The sequence below is a fragment of the Ostrinia nubilalis genome, chromosome W, assembly GCF_963855985.1.
Source record: "Ostrinia nubilalis chromosome W, ilOstNubi1.1, whole genome shotgun sequence".
In the NCBI taxonomy this organism is placed as follows: domain Eukaryota; kingdom Metazoa; phylum Arthropoda; class Insecta; order Lepidoptera; family Crambidae; genus Ostrinia; species Ostrinia nubilalis.
Genome location: NC_087118.1, coordinates 1 through 10,525, shown reverse-complemented (window position 1 = coordinate 10,525; position 10,525 = coordinate 1). Strand labels below are relative to the sequence as shown.

The window sequence follows — 10,525 nt, the reverse complement described above, 5'->3', positions numbered from 1 at the left end:
ACAGTGACAGACAATAAACACCCCCTGTAATTTTTGCGAGGCCGAAGGCCGAGCTCCGAATGCGAGGCCGCAGGCCGAGCGCCGCGTAGGGCGAAGCCCGGAGCGGCCAGCATCGCAGATCTAGCTTTTGTAGCCCGCGTAGCGGGCGACCAAAGCTAGTCTATATTATATAAAGCTCTCGATTCCTACTCACTCACTGACTGACTGATCAGGGGTATTTTTGGGGTATTTAGAGGGGAGGGGGGTAAAATTGTTAGTGTTTGTTTTTTACTAGATTTTTTTACACCCAGGTTTTTTAGATTTTTTGAACCAAAAAACAATATGGCGGAAATTTTTGAAACATCAACTTTTTTGTTTTTGGTTCTGAATTTTTTCTTTTTTGAGTGTTAAGTGGGGTTGCCAAGGTGTGTTCAAAAATGTGAGAAAAAATTTGAAAAACAAAATGGCCGCGCCGCCATCTTGGATTGAAAATGCGATTTCGGGGGTGTTTTTGGGGAGCTGTCATTCCGAGATGCGCCATTGTTTTTGAAAATTTCTTTTGAGTATTTGTGACATGTATAGTCTTCTTAAGAGATACATTCACAGATTATCAAAAAACAAGATGGCGGCTGAGCCGTCGGCCATTTTGTTGCGAGGATAAAAATTCCCAAAGTTTGACTGCAATTTTCCGGTAGATGGCGACACCGGAGTGGGGTACAATGTTCCGGGCGATTGTTGGTCTGTTATTCGAGTATTGCCATGAATAGGAAAAAACTACCATTTTGGAAGAAAATTTTCCACCACGGCCCCGGATAGTAAAAAATGGAAATTTCCAGAAATTCCAAAAACTTGGTATGCAGTATTGTGACGTTTAGAAACCCGAATGACATTTCACCATTTTTATCAAAAAAGTCTGGCAACACTGAAAGTTATGGGGAAAAGTTTTTTTTTGCGACATGGGTGTCTTTAAAGTTAGTGACAGACAGAAAGAATAATGGCAGAAAAAAAATAAAAATGAGGTTTGGTCGGAAATACGATCCAGATTATGGGAAAAATCCGAAATGTCAAAAAATCAAGATGGCGGCCGAGCGGGCGGCCATTTTGTAAAAAGTTGAAAATTTGGAATTTTTGGAATTCATTTTTCGAGTAGTTGGCAACACTTTGGAAAGTCGAGTTGTATGAGGCGGTTGTGTGTTCTGTCGAGAGGTTTTGCTTGGGTGAAGAAATTTCTCCAGTGTTGCCATACCTTAGGAGATTTGGTCCAAAAATGTCGAAAGTAGAAATAACGACTTCCGGTCAAAAATTTGGACGACGCCTCCTGCAAAGGGGTCGTGCAAATGACATTTGACGATTTTCATCTCGATCACCTGGCAACACTGGGAGCTACGGATAAAAGTATTTTTTGCGACATGGGTGTCTTTAAAGTTAAGGACGGACAGAAGGAGATATGGCAGGGAAAATCTGAAAATGGGGTTTAGTCGGTTATACGACCCAGACTATGGGAAAAATCCGAAATGTCAGAAAATCAAAATGGCTACCGAGTGAGCGGCCATTTTGTAAAAAGTTTCAGATTTCTGATTTTTCAAATGCATTTTTCGGGCAGTTGGCAACATTTGGGAAAGTCGAGTTGTATGGGGTGATTACGTAGTTTGTCAAGAAGTATCGTTTGGGAAAACTAAAATTTCCAGTGTTGCCATACTTTGAGAGTTTTGGTCCAAAAATGTAAAAAATGGAAATAACGACTTCCGGTCAGAAATTTGGATGACGCCTCCTGCAAATAGGTCAAACTAATGACATTTGACCATTTTCAACTCGATCACCTAGCAACACTGGGAGTTACAGGAACTCAAAGTTTTGGGACAACGGAGGAATGAGGAATTGTAGAAACAAATGAATTCGGGATTGGGTAAAGTTAGAAAAAAAGTAAAAATGGGGTTCGGCGCGGAAAATGGTCCAGATTAAGGCAAAAATGCAAAATTTTGGAAATCCAAGATGGCCGCCAAGCGTTCACCCGTTTTCCTAAAGGGACTAAATTCTCCATACAAATTGTATGCAGGGGGGCTTAGCTAACGTAGAAAAAGGCGAGGACAGACAGAAGGAGATATGGCAGGAAAAAACTAAAAATAGAGTTTAGTCGGTTATACGACCCAGATTATGGGAAAAATCCGAAATGTCAGAAAATCAAGATGGCGGCTGAGCGGGCGGCCATTTTGTAAAATGTTTCAGTTTTCTGATTTTTCAAATGCATTTTTCGGGCAGTTGGCAACATTTGCTAAAGTCGAGTTGTTTGGGGCGATTACGTAGTTTGTTAAGGAGTGTCGTTTAGAAAAACAACAATTTCCAGTGTTGCCATTCTTTGAGAGATTTGATCCAAAAATGAAAAAAAATTGAAATAACGACTTTCGGTCAAAAATTTGGATGACGCCTCCTGCAAATAGGTCAAACTAATGACATTTGACCATTTTCATCTCGATCACCTGGCAACACTGGGAATTACGGGAACACAAAATTTTGTGACATGGGTGTTTTTAAGGCGTTGCTCCTCGGGACTGGGTGAGGATAGAAAAAAAGTAAAAATGGGGTTCGGCGCGGAAAATGGTTCAGATTAAGGGAAAAATGCAAAATTTTAGAAATCCAAGATGGACGCCATATTTTCAGCCGTTTTCGTAATTGAACTAATCTCTCCATACAAATTGTATGCTTAGCACGATTACCACTCAATGACTGACTCACTGATCATAGCCATTTTTGGGGGGTTTAGAGAGGAGGAGGGTACGAGTAACAGCACTTGTTTCGAACTAGATTTTTCAACACGCAGCTTATCAGATTTTTTGTACTAAAAAACAAAATGGCGGCCGTTTTTGACACACCAACTTTTTCGTTTTTCGTCCTGATTTTTGATTTTTTGGGGGCCGGTTGAAGTTGTCATTTGGTGTTCGAAAATGTGAGAAAAAAACGGAAAAACAAAATGGCCGCGCCGCCATCTTGGATTGAAAATTATATTTCAGGGGTGTGTTTAGGGAGTTGTCATTCTGATTTGCGCAATGGTCTTTGAAAATTTCTTTTGAATATTTGTGACATGTATAGTCTTCTTAAGAGCCACATTCACAGATTATCAAAAAACAAGATGGCGGCTGAGCCGTCGGCCATTTTGTTGCGATTATGAAATTCCATAAAGTTTCACACCAATTTTCCGGTAGGTGGCGACACCGGAGTAGGGTACAATGTTCCGAGCGATTGTTGGTCTGTGCCTCGAGTATTGCTATGAATCGGAAAAAACTACCATTTTGGTAGAAATTTTTCCACCACGGCCTCGGATAGTAGAAAATGGAAATTTCTAGAAATTCCAAAAAGTTGGTATGCAGTTTGGTGACGATTGGGGACCCGAATGACATTTCACTATTTTTATCAAAAAAGTCTGGCAACACTGAAAGTTACGGGGAAAACAAATTTTCGCGACATGTCTGACTTTAAAGTTAAGGACAGACAGAAGGAGTTGTGGCAGAAAAAAACTAGAAATGAGGTTTTGTCGGATATACGATCTAAATTATGGGAAAAATCCGCAATGTCAAAAAATCAAGATGGCAGCTGAGCGGGCGGCCATTTTGTAAAAAGTTGAAAATTTCGAAATTTAGGAATTAATTTTTCGAGTAGTTGGCAACATTTTGGAAAGCCGAGTTGTATGAGGCGGTTGTGTGTCTTGTCAAGAGGTGTCGCTTGGGTGACAAAATTTCTCCAGTGTTGCCATACTTTGAGAGATTTGGTCCAAAAAACTGGTAGAAATAACGACTTCCGGTCAAAAATTTGGATGACGCCTCCTGCAAAGGGGTCGTGCAAATGACATTTGACCATTTTCATCTCGATCACCTGGCAACACTGGAAGTTATGGGGAAAAGTATTTTTTGCGACATGGGTGTCTTTAAAGTTAAGGACGGACAGAAGGAGTTATGGCAGAAAAAGTCTGAAAATGGGGTTTAGTCGGTTATACGACCCACAATATAGGAAAAATCCGAAATATCAGAAAATCAAAATGGCGACCGAGTGCGCGGCCATTTTGTAAAAAGTTTCAGATTTTTTATTTTTCCAATGCTTTTTTCAGGTAGTTGGTAACATCTGGGAAAGTCGAATTGTATGTGTGTTTTGTCAAGAGGTGTCGCTTGAGTATTGAAGTTTCACCAGTGTTGCCATATTTTGGGAGATTTGGTCAAAAAAATTTTAAAAAATGTAAATAATGAGTTCCGGTCAAAAATTTGAATGTGAACTCGTGCAAAGTAATCCTAAAAAGGTTATTTGACCATTTTCTTCTCGATCACCTGGCAACACTGGAAGCTATGAGAAAGAGTATTTATTGCGACATGGGTAGGTATCTTTATAGTTAAGGAACGGACAGATGGAGATATGGCAGAAAAAATCTAAAAATGGTGTTTGGTCAGTTATATGACCCTAATTATTAGAAAAATAAAAAATCATGGCAAATCAAGATGGCGGCGGAGCAAGCGGCCAATTGGTAAAAAGTTTCTTTTTTCTGATTTTTAAAATGCATTATTAGGGTAGTTGGCAATATTCGCGAAAATTGGGTTGTATGAGGCGTTCATGTGTCTTGTCAAGAGGTATCGCTTGGGTAAAGAAATTTTTGCAATGTTGCCATATTGTTGGAGATTTGGTCCTTATATTTTATGAAAGAAATGGAAATAATGACTTCCGGTGATGATTTTTTTTACTGAAACGTGTGCAAATAAGTGAAACTAATGACATTTGACCATTTTTATCTCGATGACCTGGCAACACTTGGAGTTACGGGATTACACAATTTTTGGACATGAGGTTTTTAAGGCATTGCTGTTCGGAACTCGGTAAACTTAGAGAAAAAGTAAAAATGGGGTTCGGTGCGGAAAGTAGTCCAGATCAAAGAAAAAATACAAAATTTTGAAAATCCAAGATGGCCGCCAAGCTGTCAATCGCTTTCGTAACCGAACTAAATTCTCGATACAAATTATATACAGGAGCCACAGAATAAGTAATAGTACAGGTACAGAAGGATTACTCCGCAAGACGATTTAAATAAATGCGAGTCTTGCTACGACGCGATACGGTGGAATTCAGCTCGCACAGCACTACGTACCTACAATTTTATTCACCTACAAGTTTTGTCTCTTTCTATCGCGTGCCTCTGAACTCTTCTTACGCTGTTAGGGTTGCTGTCTAGTGAAAAAATAATTAATCTACTTATTTGTAATGACGTACGTATGTAGGTAAGTATGCATTCATTATGGAAAACCTTGGGAGAGGCCTTTGTCCAGCAGTGGACGTCATTTGGCTGAAACGAACGAACGCATTCTGAGCAGTAGTCATGGTAGGTTAGGTTCCTATACTATCCTAAGAATTATTGATTACCTACATGGCCAACATACCTTTCAGCATCTTTGGGAAGCGAAAAAAAAGATAAATCCGGTGGATTTCTTTTCGAATTTAAACACCCGAACGCCGCACAATATTTCTTTCTCTTTATGTCCATTTTTAAATAATACTTCGATCATAGAATTATAATCATACTACAACGCACGCCAGCGTCCTGACGGGCGCGCGCGTGACACTCGACTGATATAATACCCGCCGGCGGGGCGCTTCTCTGTTGGTAATTATCGGATGTACCGCGCGGAGTGAGCCAGGCCTGCAGGAGCTTACTAAGGCGAGACCCAAGGCCGAACGATAGTTCAAAGAACGAAAATCGCCACACTGAAAACCAGCGTCGTGGCCTCCCTCACCGGGGGCCACGGCATATGCTGAGTGGGGTCCCATTGCGATGGACATCGCTGTGCGACAGGGTGCCACTGCTCAGTTTACTTTCACTTTCATTGTATGTTTTATGTCACCTATGTCTTATTTACTTTTTTTTCTATTATTTACATCTTTTGTCTTCTGTGATGTCCATGGCAATAAATGTTTCTTTCTTTCTTTCCATAATTTTAATTTTAATATTTAAGACAGGACTGCAGCCCAGTGTTATAAGAAAATTACTTGTGCATATAGCAGCTATTTCCACAAAGTTTTATTGCTATCTAAAAAGAAATATCAGTTAGGAGAAAAATTTCGAATGGAAAATGTCCACAGGAAATTAAATCGATTTCTTAAAAAAATTTAGTATTGTTAGTTAAGAGGTATTGCCACTTTACCATTGGTATGTATTCTAATCATGCCGACAAAGTAATAAAACAAAATTTAAAAAAAAATTTTTTAGGGTAGCTTCCCTATATAAAGTGGGGATTTTTTTTTTCATCTTCTACCCCATCTGTGGGGTATCGTTGGATAGGTCTTTTATAATGGCTTAGGGGTTTCTAAGACTATTTTTTTATTTAAACGGATCCCGTTTGCAAAATATTAAAGTAGCACTTTATTGAAGCTAATTTTTGTTCGAGTAACTTAGGGCGTCCCCCCATTAAAAGTGTTAAGATGAAGTACCTACTAATTGCTTGCTTCAGAAATATATTGCGGTAACGACGGGCAACTACGGAACCCTACACTGCGCGTGGCACGACACGCACTTGGTTAACTGGTTTATATGTATAGATTAGAGGGCAGTGCGTTTAATTACACTAAGGGTAGTTTCACAGGACGGCTCCGGAGGTACCAGTGGCGAGTGGTGGAGGCTGTCTAGGCATAGTGACTGCGACATTGGGTAGCATGGTCATTTGCCAACCGGATGACACTAGCATTGACGGGCTACGGGTCATAATACCGCTCCAGAAAGCCCACTTAGGTAGGTAACGACCATTTTCTGCCGGCTGTAGTCTTCCACATGACCAATCGACTTCTTCATCCCCTGCCCTTTTAATAGGCCTCGAACAGTGGCCACCAGGACAATACATTCATGCCGCACACTGAAAGCCGAAGACGTAATGACGTTTTCCTTGTGTGAGACCGAATAGGGACCGCTGACGAATGTTTGAGGCACACGCCAATACTCCTGGTAATGTCCCGCGTTCTCAACTCATATAGTCCTACCCATCTGGCAGGGTGATAAGCCCCACCACATGGGAGCAGCCCTTGTGGGTAGTTATATTCTACACATTTTTATAGATTTTAATTCTTATTATTTCTAAAGCAATAATCAGTAACTTGTACATAGGTTATATAGGTACTTGTGCGAGGCAACGAGCGCGCATTATGAAATAACTAGCGGCCTCCCGCGACTTCGTACGCGTGGATCCCGTTTTACCCCCTTTACCGAAATTTCTTTCAGCCATCTCACTAACTTTTGTGTGTTATAAATTGTAGTTATTAATTAAATAAATAAATATTATTGGATATACAGGGTGGAATTTTGTAATGCCACCTAGAGGGAAAGTTTTTTTTTATGCTAGACAAGGTAGGTATTTGACCGCAATCGCACCTGATGTTAAGTGAGATGCAGTCTAGGATGGTACATATCAGTAAGTACTCATAATACTGTAGATAGAAAATTTTACTGAAAGAAAACATTTCTTTGTTTTTGAAAAGAAAGAGAACTGCATTGAAAGATTTTCGAAAATTGTCCACCATACCATAAAATGTATTCTGTACATAAATAAAATAATTTAAGATTTCATGGTTTTCATTTCATTTGATTTATCAAGTTTGTTAAAGAGATTTCATCCTTATACTTAACCCTAACAATTGATGCAATAAAAATACAGGTTGTAATTTTTAATAGATTTCAGTTGGTTTGATTCTGTGTGTGGCAAGAAAATGTTTGTAAATCTTTGAATGTACTTCTATTTCTTTTCAAAAATAAAGGAATGTTTTCTTTGAGAAAAAAGTTCTATCTACAATATTAAAAGTACTTTCCCTCCAGGTGGCATTATAAAATTCCACCCTGTATTGCGCCATCCAGTCCCAAAATATTTTTAAAAATATAAAGAACAGGATTTACTAAAGTACCTACTCGTATTATTATGACATTTGTTGATACTAAATGTGGTAAGTATTGCCTACTTACTACTAAATTAAGTTAGTGTTACAGTACTTCATTACACAAAGAAAACTAATAATCTCTAAGAAAAAATCTGGATATGAAAAACCTACACACAGCAAAATTCTAACAGTAAGAAGGATAAAAGTATTTACTTAATAATTTATTTGATGCATTTAGCTGCATACCATGCCTGTAAAAGTAAGATTTTATAGCACAAGAGCCAAACAAACAAGTTTAAGCTTGTAAAGAACTTCCAAACCTATTATTATGTAGAATAAGTTCTTAAAAGTGACATAGTATTTAAAAGTTTTCATCTATTTTTATTTATGAAAATAGCCTTGTCTCCGTCTGTATCATTACCATCAAAATATTACTATTATCTTGAACTCCATTAACATTGATGATTGATTGATACCTACTTTATTATAGTATATTTACTTAGTTCAGTTGATAACATTCCTATATCATTTTTATCTCAACTTATTAGATATTTAATATTAATTAAAACCGAATGAATTTTAAAACACTCATTTATTAAGAAGGCTTATTTAAAGATAATAATCAATTTATGTTCAATTAAATATTTTGGAATTATGAACAGTTTACTTTGGTTTGTTAAGATTTTATTAATTTTCATTAAATATTGGTTTTCCGGGACATGTTGTACATCATTATTGATCACTTTAACATCTGAAAAGTAAAATATATAACTTTAATTAAATTGATAGATATTGTGCTTACATTTTGTTGTAAACATTAAGGCTCAGTTGCATTACCTAACTTTGACTGTTACTTTAACGATAACTGGTGTTTTCTGAATGAAGTTTGATAGATTTTTGATGTTTGTTAAAGTAAGATGGTGCAACCCAGCCTTATAGTTAAACAATTTCATCAAAACTGTACAATACTTCTAGAGTGCAAGAATAAAAAACATTCATCCTCAAAAACTTTGACCTCTTAAATATAATTGAATAATTAATAGTGCCATCAATTATCAAACGTTTCATAGTTATCATCAAGCAATACCTTACGCTGCAATCACCATTCTCTATTTTACACAGGCAAAATATGCATAGAGTTAACGTAACAGTATCACATTGAAAACTCAGATATTGTTGCAATATTGTACAAGGCTTCTGTTACTATTATTTTTAAGATCACTTGTTTCAGCTATAGATTATTTCTTTGAGATATGTATGCAAGTAACTATTCTTATTAATTTCATTCGAACAAAACAATACCAACCAAATCAAAACAAACTTTTGTTTGACAGTTTGTGAAGAGGGGGGGTGTAGGGACCATAGATTAGAGAGTGATAGGATGTTTCGTTCGGAAATTTAATCAAAAGATTTTGAAACGTCAAAGGACAAAAATGTGAATTTTAATCCGTGTAGCGCCCTTCTGTCAAATTTTGTTTTGTACGACTGAAAAATTAAGGTCCCTCGAAAGTAGGTAAAAGTGGAGCAGGCATAATTTACTTTTATCTTTATGTGATAAAAATAATAATTTTTTAGCGTTGTGAATGTCATCATCATGTTTTAAAAAAAAACTTCTATTATGGATCGATCGAAAAGCGAAATTTTGGACAGCGTTTTTTTTTCACAACTTCTATTTTTTAAATTCATATTGATAGGTTACGTCACACTATGGATCGAAATTGCGATTTATGGACATAGAGATATTTTTCATAATTTCTATTTGAAAAAAATACCTATCGATACGTTACGTTATTCTGATGAATACATGTCGTTAGATTTTCTTTAAAACCAATAGTTTGGTTGGAAAAAAATATTTTCCATTTTCATTGATATGGAATGAAATGGCTTGTTGACTATAATCCTACACTATCAGCGCGCGCCTAAAGTTGCCCGTTCACAAGTTATGTGGTTCTGAAACATGAAAAAAAACTTAGTAAAAGTGACTTTTTTTGGAATATCTTTAAAGATTCAACGAAAATATAAAGATTCCATACGTTAACAATTTAAATTAACCTTAAATTACTGACAAATATTTAACTCATATTTTGGAACCTTGTAACTTCTGAACGGGCAACTTTGGGCGCGCGCTGATAGTTTAGGATTATAGTCAACAAGCCATAGGCTTAGTCGAAATCGACCACTTTAAGTTTCATTCCATACAACGAAAATGGAAAATATTTTTTTCCAGCCAAACTATTGATTTTAGAGAAAAACTTTTAACGACATTTATTCATCAGAATAACGTAGGTTACGTTCGATAAGTATTTTTTTCAAATAGAAATTGTGAAAGAAAAAAATCAATATGTCCATAAATCGCTATTTCGATCCATGAAACGTCTTACTGATTAATTAATGTCATTATCCCCTCAAGGATCAATAAGACCGGCGGCGGCTGCGCTGTTCATTACTTACAATATAGATGAACTAATTTAAACTGAACCGTGTCACCAAACAGTTTTATTTAATTTTATACATACGTGAATGATTTCTTTAATCACATTTACCAAATTATTCATAATAACCGATTGTTATTAATAATTCTTTTTCTATCATAATTAATCATCATAATCAAATCAGATTAAATAAAATCCGAGTTGCGTTCTATATCCTTTAGAGC

The 10,525-nt window shown here is 36.8% G+C and overlaps 1 long non-coding RNA gene across 1 annotated transcript; it reads right to left on the bottom strand.

Annotated features, from left to right (window-relative positions):
• Positions 1-8,444: 8,444 nt before the first annotated feature.
• On the bottom strand, positions 8,445-9,123 carry LOC135086439 (uncharacterized). The gene is made up of 2 exons (XR_010260475.1): positions 8,957-9,123; positions 8,445-8,620 (listed from the first exon to the last, which is right to left on the bottom strand). It is a non-coding gene; the product is annotated as an uncharacterized LOC135086439 (long non-coding RNA).
• Between the last annotated feature and the right edge of the window lie 1,402 nt (positions 9,124-10,525).